We start from the raw sequence: 10,810 nt of genomic DNA on the forward strand, positions 1-10,810 counted from the left end.
CAGAAACTGTTTCCTGGGGAGCCCAACCTGGGAAACAAGGCTCTTTGCTTTTCCCTCCAATGTCTCAAGCACCCTTTTCCTCAGGGTTTTTGTAATTGATGTTCCTTCTGCTTATAAGGCTCTTCTCTCAGATACTCACATACTTTACTCACTCACGTTTCAAAGTCTCTCCTCAAATGTCCCAGAAACGGTGGTCCTTCCTGACTACCTGTGTGTACCACCATCACCACATTGCTATCGGCCTTACTCAGCTGAATTGTTTTCTACAGTATTTATCATCATTTGATACATGCTTCCTTGTTTATATGTTTAACTGTCTCTTGCTATACTATCCCCCTAAGGACAGGGACTTCATCCATTTTGTTCACTGCCATTTCCATGGTAACCAGACTAGTGCCTGACACATAGTAGAGACTCAGCACCATGTCCGGCTGGTACTGGTCATGCTCTGACCTGATGCCAGTCATTGCATTGACATATCCTTGCAACCGAAGTCCTGTCTGTAGGCTTTCATCTTGACCTACCAATCCCTTGGAGTCTGAGGCAATGCCTCCCTGGCTTCTATCCTCCATAACAAAGGGTCTGTCTGCCTTGTTAGTTTCTTCTCAGTTTTTCTAGAGATTGCAGTCCTGCTACTATAGTGCAGTTCCTACTTACCTGCTATTAGATGAGCAGAAATCCCACCTCTCACAACCCAGATGTCATTGTATTGTTAATTACCAGACTCCCCCACCTCCTAATCCAAGTCCTCATTCTCATCAATGTCCACCCATGGTCTGGTCAGCTATCTGTCCATGTCCAAACTATGAACCACTTCAGCACCAAGGAGGGCATTGACAGGCAGTGGCACTGCTGTAGGGAAGGAAGGGCCCGAGTGTGTACCCCAGCTCTGTCATTGACAGGGGTACACCCTTGTGCAAGTCTTTCACTTCCCGGCGCTCTAGCTTCCTCCCTTGGGAAGTGTCATCATTGATGTCAGCCTCTCCCAGCGGCTGCCAACAGCACATGGGGACGCATGGAAGTGCGCTCTGCACATCTCTCCTGACTCTACCGAAATCCTCTAAAACATCTGCCCTAGTGTGTTCAGTGGTAACACCGTGTCCTCAGCAGGAAACACTGAGACTGGGTAGCTCTGTGTGCCAAATAGAATATTTCCCACGGGAAAATATTCAGCATTACATGAAGTTCCATGATAATTTCAAACACATTGGAACAATACAACAATAACCTGTGCAGCCAAATATATTGTCAGCCAAGTACATATGAGGTCAGGGCATTCTCTCATGTACGGGGAAGCACAGCTTCACCCCGAAAAGGTAGCCTTGAGTAGACAGGTGGCACTGAAGCATGATTTCGGTCTCCCATTCACGCATTTGCCAGATTTAATGGAAACATTTATACTTAAACCTTGCCCAATTCCCAGAAACTTTTCCAGTTCTCATTATTATGTTATTGGAAGGAAGGGAATTCTTCCGTGGAAGGATGTGGTATATTTAATAGAGTGCTGAAAGCAAGTTCAACACAAATGACCAATGTCGGCAGGTTGCATAAGTCCAGAGCTGTTTTCAGTGTGGGGCAATGTTTTCCTCTCTCTCAAGTTGGCTAATGATTTCCAGGGACTAGAACTCTGTCTGGTGAAATCCAGTTAGACCACATTGAACACAGGGTCACTGAGGGGAGCTGTGCTTAGTGGACTCCCAGTACAGATGGAAACGGGAATGTGATTGGGATGTTCATTTGTAATTTCTACTCTCGGTGTGGAAGTGGGTCATCAGCTCAGCAAAGAGCGTCTAAGAATACACAGTAAGGTCACCACAATATCTGAAGCCTGAGCTAGCATCTCTTCGGGAATTAAAACCCCTGTGGACACATGACGCACGTGTTTAATATTCTTCCAGGTGGCCAGGTATGGAGCTCCCCTGGCTGACCTGGACGAGCTGTTTCGTGTTGGCTTGGCAGGCAGCTCCAGGCGTCATGCAAATGCTGAGCTCTCTGCAGTCTGCACTGCACTCCCCGCCAGCTGCCTTTCCCCTGACACTGCCAGGAGTGTGTTTAAGTCATTGTTGGTTACTGTTGAGTCTGAGAGACACAGTCTCTCTCTTCAGCGCACTTGATCCATCGTGATGGACAGTTTCTGGGAAGGCAGTCAGGTTCCTCGTTCCTGTCCAGCTCGTGGCTGCTCTTGGGCTCCCAATTTCCTCCTGGGAAGCTGAGTGCAGGAGTCCAGGGGGCATGTGAACCAGCAAGTGTTTTCCAGGAGAAGCCTTATATATAGACTCCAGGCATATAGACTCCGGGTTTCATTTTCTAAAAAGTATGAAATGCTGATGGTACAAAGAAAAAATTAAACAGGACACAGGGAAGAGTAAGTCTCCCTTAGCCCACTGAACCTCCCACCCTTCCCCCCCACCATTCCCTTCCCCAGAAGCAACTGCTGTTACTAACATTTTGTGTCCTTCCAGACAGTCTACTACACATATAAGAGGAGCTTTGATTTTTTAAAATATTTTATTAATTTTTTTTACAGAAAGGAAGAGAGAGGGATAGAGTTAGAAACATCGATGAGAGAGAATCATCGATCAGCTGCCTCTTGCACACCTCCCACTGGAGATGTGCCCGCAACCAAGGTACATGCCCTTGACTGGAATCGAACCCAGGACCCTTTAGTCCACAGGCCGATGCTCTATCCACTGAGCCAAACCGGTCTCGGCAGGAGCTTTGATTTTTGAAATGCATTTTTATATGTTCAACTTAAGTGGTTCATAAGACGCCTTTTCAAACAACTCTCCACCATAACATGACTTTGGAATACACACAACACACACACTCACATGGATATACACATGTGCACACACAGCCATTTCCTTAAGCATAAAACAGAGGGGAAATGATGCAACAGAGAGTGACTGGATGTATTCCAGTGAGCTGCAGTGGTTAGTGGGTTCTCAGATGGTTCCAGAAAACTTTTTATACAGAAATAGCTCAGTGAGAACACCCCAGCCTACCCAGCCACAGAACCAATTTCTGGAACTTGTCTTTGTGCAATCTTCCCCGTGAAGCTCAAGTCCAAACACATCAGGGCTTGGCAGGCCACATGGTTACCTTAGCCAACAGACAAAATGCTCTGGTTCCTCAGACTCTGCTGGCTTCCCTCTCTCAGCCAGGGGAGTCTTCTTGTAGATTGCACCTGCTCTTTCTCCACCCCGAACAATGTGCAGAAACGGAAAGCCCCCAGGTTTCTCTTATCAGTTGACTAAAAACCCAACTTTCAGACTCTAAAGAAGAGGAAAAACCCAGTAAGCATTAAGTTAAGATATATATATATATATATATATATATATATATATATATACACACACACATACATATTTGGCAGAAATAAGAAATTTCATCCTATCTATGAAGCTGCTCTGAAACTAAGTGGGTGCAGAGTGTTTTGCAAATTGGGAAGGTCTGTCTTCAGAATAGAGGTTACTGATGGGAGTGATACTGAGTAACTTGATAAGTTGTTGGTCTAGAGATTTTTTCCATAATTGAAATGTGAAGAGGACCTTGAAGTACTAGCATTTACCTAAGTACTAACACAGAAAAAAAGCTGTCATAATTATTTGTAAAATCAGCCAATTTATAGTAACCTGACCTAAAAAAAAATCGCTCATCAAAAGCCAACATTGTAATATTGGAGCCACAATGAAACCAGTAGAAAAGGAGAGCAGATCTGCTCTTTCCATTGAAGAGCAGATATACTGGGGAGTGTGAGCTTTACTACCGGTTCAGGAGTAAGGCTTTGGGGACCCTGGAAAAATCACACTCCAAGAAAATATTGCCTAACCTGGCTAGTGAGTTGCCTGAAAATCCTTTCTGGTTGAGAAAGTCTTAAATTTCTCAATAACAGATAAAGTGTAATAAGCAAAAGTCCCTGAAAAGAACAGCAATAATAATTGAGGCCTGGTGCATGAAATTCATGCACGGGTAGGGTCCCTAGGCCTGGCTGGCTATCAAGGCTGATCTGTGGGCGACCAGCAGGGTGATGGGGGGGCAGGCACTGGCACCCACCTTGGATGGCCTGGTGCTGCCCCTGCCTCCCTCCCCACTGCTTCTGGTCACTTCCCTCTGTGGGGCAACTTGGCTGGCTTGGGGCCTGCGGGCTGTGGGCAGAACTTGTTAGGAAGGCAAATTCTCAGGCTCTTCCCTGGACTCAGCAGATCAAAAACTCTGGGGCTGAGGCCCAAGCATCTGTGGATTAATAAGTCCTTCAGGCAATTTGATGCATGCTCACATTTGAGAACCACTGGTCTGTATACCAATCATGTTATCTTGTCCCTACTTTTCTAGTAATTGGTTTAGGAAGTCAGGCCTAGGCCAATCAGCACACAGCATCCCCTGATGTGCTATTAGTTCGGGGCACAGGGAGTGGCTCTCTCTGTCCTGCTGGCAGCCACTCTGACTCTGGAAGAGGCTTAAGATGCAGCTGGCACTGAGGAGGGAAGGCAATGTTGCAGGAAGAACCTGTGTTCCTGACATCAGGATTCAATCAGTCTGTTCCACCTTTGAACTTCTGATTACTTGGGTCAATAAGTGTCCTTAATGGTTAAACCCCTTGTGTTGACTTTTCGGTTACTTGCAGCTGACAGCACACTACCAGGTGGGGTTAGGGTTATTACCTGTGTTTGACATAGGAGAGGGTGGTTGTTCACAGTGGTTCAGCAGCAGAGCTAGGATTGAAACCCAGGTCTCTGATGTCAAGTCCCGCCTTCAAAATAAAGCCATAAAAGGGCCAGGTGTGCCCCTTTTCTGGGAGCGGAGGGTTTTGTATGTATTTTTGGCGAGTTAAGATAGTGAGACTACAGGAAGGCGGTGGGCATTTGACAGAGGAAGGATACCAAGGAATGAGGAAAAGGTTCAGAGAGAGGAGGGAGGATGTGTACAAGACAGATAATTCCTGCTGAATTCTATTCAGGGCTGGTCTATGCTCTGGTATTTCTTATGTCCTTAAATTGAACGATGTCCTTTCTCTCTCTTTCCCCCAAACAGATGGACATATGATGTTGTTTTGCAAGAACAACACTGGATGAGTGTAAAGCTAGTGTTCTTTTGAGTAGGCTTCTTAGTCCAAGTAGTTCTATAAACTGCATCCACCCACACCAACTCCAAAGACACTCTGTAATTACAAAAGGAATAGTCTGGAAGATTCCACTTGTCAAGCAGCTAAGATGTAGCAGCAGCAGACCTTGCACAGGAGACAGATGCACAGCATGAATTCAGGATTTTTCTAAGCCTGGGGATCCCGAGGCTCTGGAGGCCCTCAGTGGATGCCAACATTTGAGGGTGCTCTTGCCTCTGTTCCCCCACACCACGGTCTCCATGGCAGGCCTGTTTCATCCTCTCCCACTAAAATCCTCCTCCCTCTATTCCCCCTCCCAGGGAGATGTGGCTGATTTTAACCTGTCATCTGAAGCCCAGTGCAGGGCAGTCCTGAGATGGCGCTGGCTAAAGGACACTTTCAGGGAAAACACGAAACAAAGCTTCAAACAAGGTGATAACTCTTCTCGCCAACACTCACCCAGAGTTTAAAGTAAGGGCAGGTTACCCCCTCCAACAATTCTGGTGAAGGACTTTCTCCTATTTGAAACAGACTGCTCTGGGAAACGGATAAGTCTTTGCTGTGTGCAGAGCATTCTTTAAGCCCTGGGAAAGGACACGGGTTAGGGGACAACCCTCCCAACAATGCTTAGAAACAACTATAAAACAACAAGTCAATAAGTAGACAATGACACATATAATAAGATGAGCTAACACAAAATAGTTTCTAGGTACTGGGTGTTTACACTAATTTAATTCTCATATTGACGTAGGTGTTGTTTTCATCCCCATTTTACTGATGAGAAAATGGAGGCACTGAGAGGTTAAGTCATTTGCCCAAGGTCACACAGGATTCCAACCAAGGCAGCCTGGCTCTGGGGGTCATGCTCCCAACCAGCCACAGCATACTAACAGGGAGGGACACAGAGAAGATGGGGTTGGTAGACAGCTTTCTGGGGGAGTTTTAATTTTTAATCCTCACTCAAGTGTGTGTGTGTGTGTGTGTGTGTGTGGTGTGTTTAATTGATTTTAGAGAGAGGAAAGGAGAGGGGAGAGAAAAACATTGATGTGAGAAAAACATTGAACTCATAACCTGGATATGTGTCTTGACTGGGATTTGAAACTGCGATCTTTTGTGTTTATGGGAGGACGTTCCAAACAAATGAGCCACACCAGCCAGGGCAGAAATTCATTTGATAAATTACAAGGAGTCAGGGCAATGTTGGGGGCGAATGAGAATGAGTTAGACTAATTAATTATATTATTTTTAATGACTGCAGTGAGCATTCTTTAATGGGAGACCTTTTCTATAAATGCTTAAATGTTATCACTCCACTGGAGGCCCAGTGCACAAAATTCATGCATGGTAGGGTCCCTAGCGGCTGCTGGCTGCCTCCTCCCCCTGGTGGTCAGTGCACATCATATTGAGTGATCAAACCCTAGTTGGTTGGATTCCCGAGGGCACACTTTGCATATTAAGATTTATATATATATATATATATATATATATATATATATATATATATATATATATATGGATATAGATATAGATATAGATATAGATATAGAAATAGAAATAGAAATAGAAATAGAAATAGATAGATAAGCACTGACTATTGGGGCCTTGCTTGCTCTGAGTTCCAAGATTGAAGTGCTTTAGAATGAGAGTTGTGGATCTGGAAAGGATGATAATATCACCTGGTTCACCTCCTTATTTTATAGACAAGAAAACCTACACTCAAAGAGCTTCTGTGGTGCCCAGACCAGCACACACCAAACTCCTGATTGTCAGTCTACGGCCTTTCCTCCCCTACAACTCCTTATGTGACCTCCTAAATGCAACAGCCTGAGTTGGAATGGGCCTGGGACGAGAGGAGCACAGTTGGACAAGATGCTACTGGAGGTCTAAGATGGTCCCAGTTGGGGATTCTGAGGCACAACTGGCTTACCTATGTTGGCTGGGTCAGCCCAGAGTTAGGGACATGGAGAGGGACTCAGTGAGGTCCTGTCAGAGGGCTTCTGTGGAGTGGGCTGGTCTGGGCTCTCTGGATGGCTAACCTCTGGGCCCTCCTGCCTGTTACAGCGCCCCCTCCTGTCCCCACGCTGACTCACTCCCTAGAAGAGGTCCTGTGGCCAGGATGGGTGGCTCTGCCAGCCTTGGCTGCCATAAGCACAATACTGGCCACTGTGTTAGATTAAAAAAAGATAGGTTTCCTTTTTTTGCTAACCTGTATTACTTTTAATGACTGCAACAAGCCTTCTTTAATGGGAGGCCTTTTTCATAAGAGAGATAGAAACATCGATGAGAGAGAAACATAATCAGTCAGCTGCCTCCTGCACACACACACCTTTCCCCTCCCCTCCCTCCAGGGATCAAGTCCATAACCCGGGCATGTGCCCTGACCGGATGTGCCCTGACCTGGAATTGAACCAGTGACCTCTTGATTCCTGGGTTAATGCTCAACTGCTGAGCCACCCTGACTGGGCTCAACATCAATCTTTTTATATAAAGACTTGCAAATAATTATGAACATTCACAATCATCTGGAATTTATATGAAGCTGGCAGGGCCCAGCACTTGAGAGCTCATGCTGATTTTCTGTAGGCCATCTTATTCCCCCAATACCTACTACTATCTATACCCGAGGAGTTCGAAGGGTTATGTTCTTTTGCTAAAATCCTGCATCTTTCCCTGGACATGTGTTTGTCTGGGTACTCTGGAGTGGTTGCTAAGGAGGATACTAAGGGAAATTTAATTGTTTGGGTGGTAATATAAGCCATACTACTAGTAAATATTCCCCTTTGCTACCTGTCTTGCTCTAGGTGGCCTTGTGACCTAGTCCTGGCCCAAGACATAGGGGATTTCCGCGGGAGGGGAACAGCATTCTTCCTGATTTTAAGGAGAAATCTGAAAAGCGCTTTTTCCCCACCTCTTTTTGCTTTGGATGCTGCCATGTGAGGGTGTGCTGCATGGAGCTGTGGTAGCAATATTGTGATTAGGTTGGTGACCAAGATTAAAGCTGAAAGCTAACACATAGAAGGTAAAATGCGAAAGATGAAAAGAGATGAGTTATTTTTTGTTGTTGTTGGTTTGTTTGTTTAATAACTAATTCCGAAAAACATTAAATGAAAAAAGGGTTTTATTAGATTAGATACTAAATCGATAACGACACAAATAGATGTTGTAAATGTTTGTTAAAAGTCACTTTCCTTGCCAATTTTCCAATCTTTTCAGGCCTTTGGTTGCATTATACGCAAAATAAACTTACAATTAAAATTGTAGCACAGGAATATACTTTTGGGGAAATATTAAGGTAATGTGATTGTGCTTTTTTCTTTTTTCTTTTTTTATTATCTTACCATTGCACCCCTCCCCCCCCATACATGCCCTCCCTCTCCAGAGTTTTGCATCCATTGATTATGCTTATATGCATGCATACAAGTCCTTCAGTTGATCTCTTAAGGAGATGGGTTCTTAAAAGCAATATTGAGCTGCCAACCCAACCCCGAGGATCACTTATTTCTAGTCTTAGGTAAGAATTGAAGTCATTGGGCACAAGCACTGTTTGTTTTGTTGCTTGCAGTTGAAAGCAGCCAATTGACACAGATGCAATGAAAACATGCACAAGTGCTCACATGGGTTCAAAGTGTCTTGATCTTTGGCTTCCATCTCTTCCCCACAGTCTTACCACTGAGGTTTTCAGATAGCAATTCTGGAAGTTTGAGAGACAGTGCCTGTTACAGCACTGGCTTGGTTGCTGTGAGGTTCGTCCAAACCATAAATTATTGTAAAATTAAAGAGAAATGGTAAAAAAGTACTTCTATGTTAGGAAGACACTGACTTTCATGTTGGAAGGGACAAGACACTGCCAAGCAGCTGCCTTTTCTCCTGGGAGAATGGGTGTTGTCCAATCTAAATGGCTGAGGAGGGAAGTTTAAAAAAAAACACCTAAGACAGTAACTTCAGAAATGACACACTGCCCTGAAATGGAGTAGCTTCCTGGGCTTTAATATTACACTGACCTGAAACTTCAAAATCATAAACCACTAATTGAGGTTTACTGAAACAGACTACACACACACACACACACACACAGTTTAAACTGAAAAGTTAGGACCCTATTTCAACTTATTCTTCAGTGTTGGCCTAAAAACATCTACCTGCACATCTGTATGTACAGGACAAGCTTAGTGTTCCCTCGTTAAGGGCACAAAGCTCGGACCTGTGAGGTTGACAGTGGCTCTATGACCCCTCTCCCGGTTCCCAGTCTGATCTTTGTGTGAAAACTGCAGTGAAGGTAAGGCAGGGTCCCTAGCGGCTGCATGGCGAAGCTCTGCTGTGGAATGCCAGAGGTTGATTCCAGAGAGAATGCAGCTTCTAGACATTTTATTTGGAAAGAAACCAAAGCCTCAAGGCAAAGGAAACATTTGAGTTGGTCCGCACACCACAGCTATGGGTGGGATCCAGGTGGGAAATGCGGGTGATCTTCTAAAATATCCACGGCACACCATTTTAAACACAGAATGAGTTTGCAAATCATTTAGGGCCTTTGAGAAACTTAACAGCTCACCCTCAAATCTACTTAGTTTATTTGACTCTCATTTTGGTAAAAGAGTTCTGGTTTAGAGAAAAGGAAATGTATTTAAAATTAATTTCCAGGCTATGTGCCATTTGTCTGCCTTGCCAAGGTGTTCCTCCTGAAGAGACGTTTATTACTCTAACATCAGCCAGGGCAGGCTGAGTGAAGAGCTGACTCTGCAGGGGTGGGGCATTTGCTCACGGGTCCTCAGGGAAGAAGCCTGCAAGGAACGGATCCGCCTAGGACCCTTGTGCTGGCTCCTAGTTTGCTTTGGATTCTTCTTCCAGGCTTTTCCAAAGTGGAGCTCTAACCGTGAGGTTGCAGGGCACCTGCTGGCTGTCTCAGACTCTTCACACTTGAAGTTGGACTGAGAACTGGGCCCGCTTGGAGAAAAGGGAGCGGTAAGAGGTACGGAGAAGTGATGTCATTTTGTTTTTTTTTCTTCCTGAACTTTGATCACGTAAGTCAAAAAAGCCTTTTTGCTCAAGCTGGTTCAATTCAGGTTCTATCATTTGCAACCTGAATCCTCAGCTGTTTTTAAAAAACATCCCTTCAAACAAGTATTTTCCACGAACATGCTAAAAGAATTGTTTTGAAAAATAAAAAATTATTTTGTAAATCAAATATTTACTTTCAAATTTGTTTTATGCAAATTCAAGTTTTTAGGTACTAGGTTTTCTTATAATACTTCAATGTTATATACAATGGGAAGGACTAACAATTGAAATACAGTGTAGACAAAATTCTAGTGTTCAGATTCAATTTGAACAAATAGAAAAGTGTGTTAGTCACACAGAGAGAATTAAATATTTTATTTTAGATAAAAATGTTATATCCACTCTAATATATCATAAAGGATAACTGAATATTTGCATAAGTAATGAAAGGGTTAAGAAATTATTTGGGTTATAATCAGAGGAACATAATAAGCGTAAATCTGTAGACGGGTATTTAAAAAAAAATCCAATAAAAGGCTAAACATTTTCAAACATTTAATATATATTATTTCTGATTAAGATGTTTTTGCTGTAGTGTCAGAAAAATCACAACAAATTTGGTAAATGTATAAGTTTTCTGAGTTCTCTAGTGCCATCTGTATATTTGTTCAGAAACGAGGCCATAATTCTCAGAACATAGCACATCAGGAT

This window comes from Pipistrellus hanaki, assembly GCF_964339955.1.
Source record: "Pipistrellus hanaki genome assembly, chromosome: 2".
Classification (NCBI taxonomy): domain Eukaryota; kingdom Metazoa; phylum Chordata; class Mammalia; order Chiroptera; family Vespertilionidae; genus Pipistrellus; species Pipistrellus hanaki.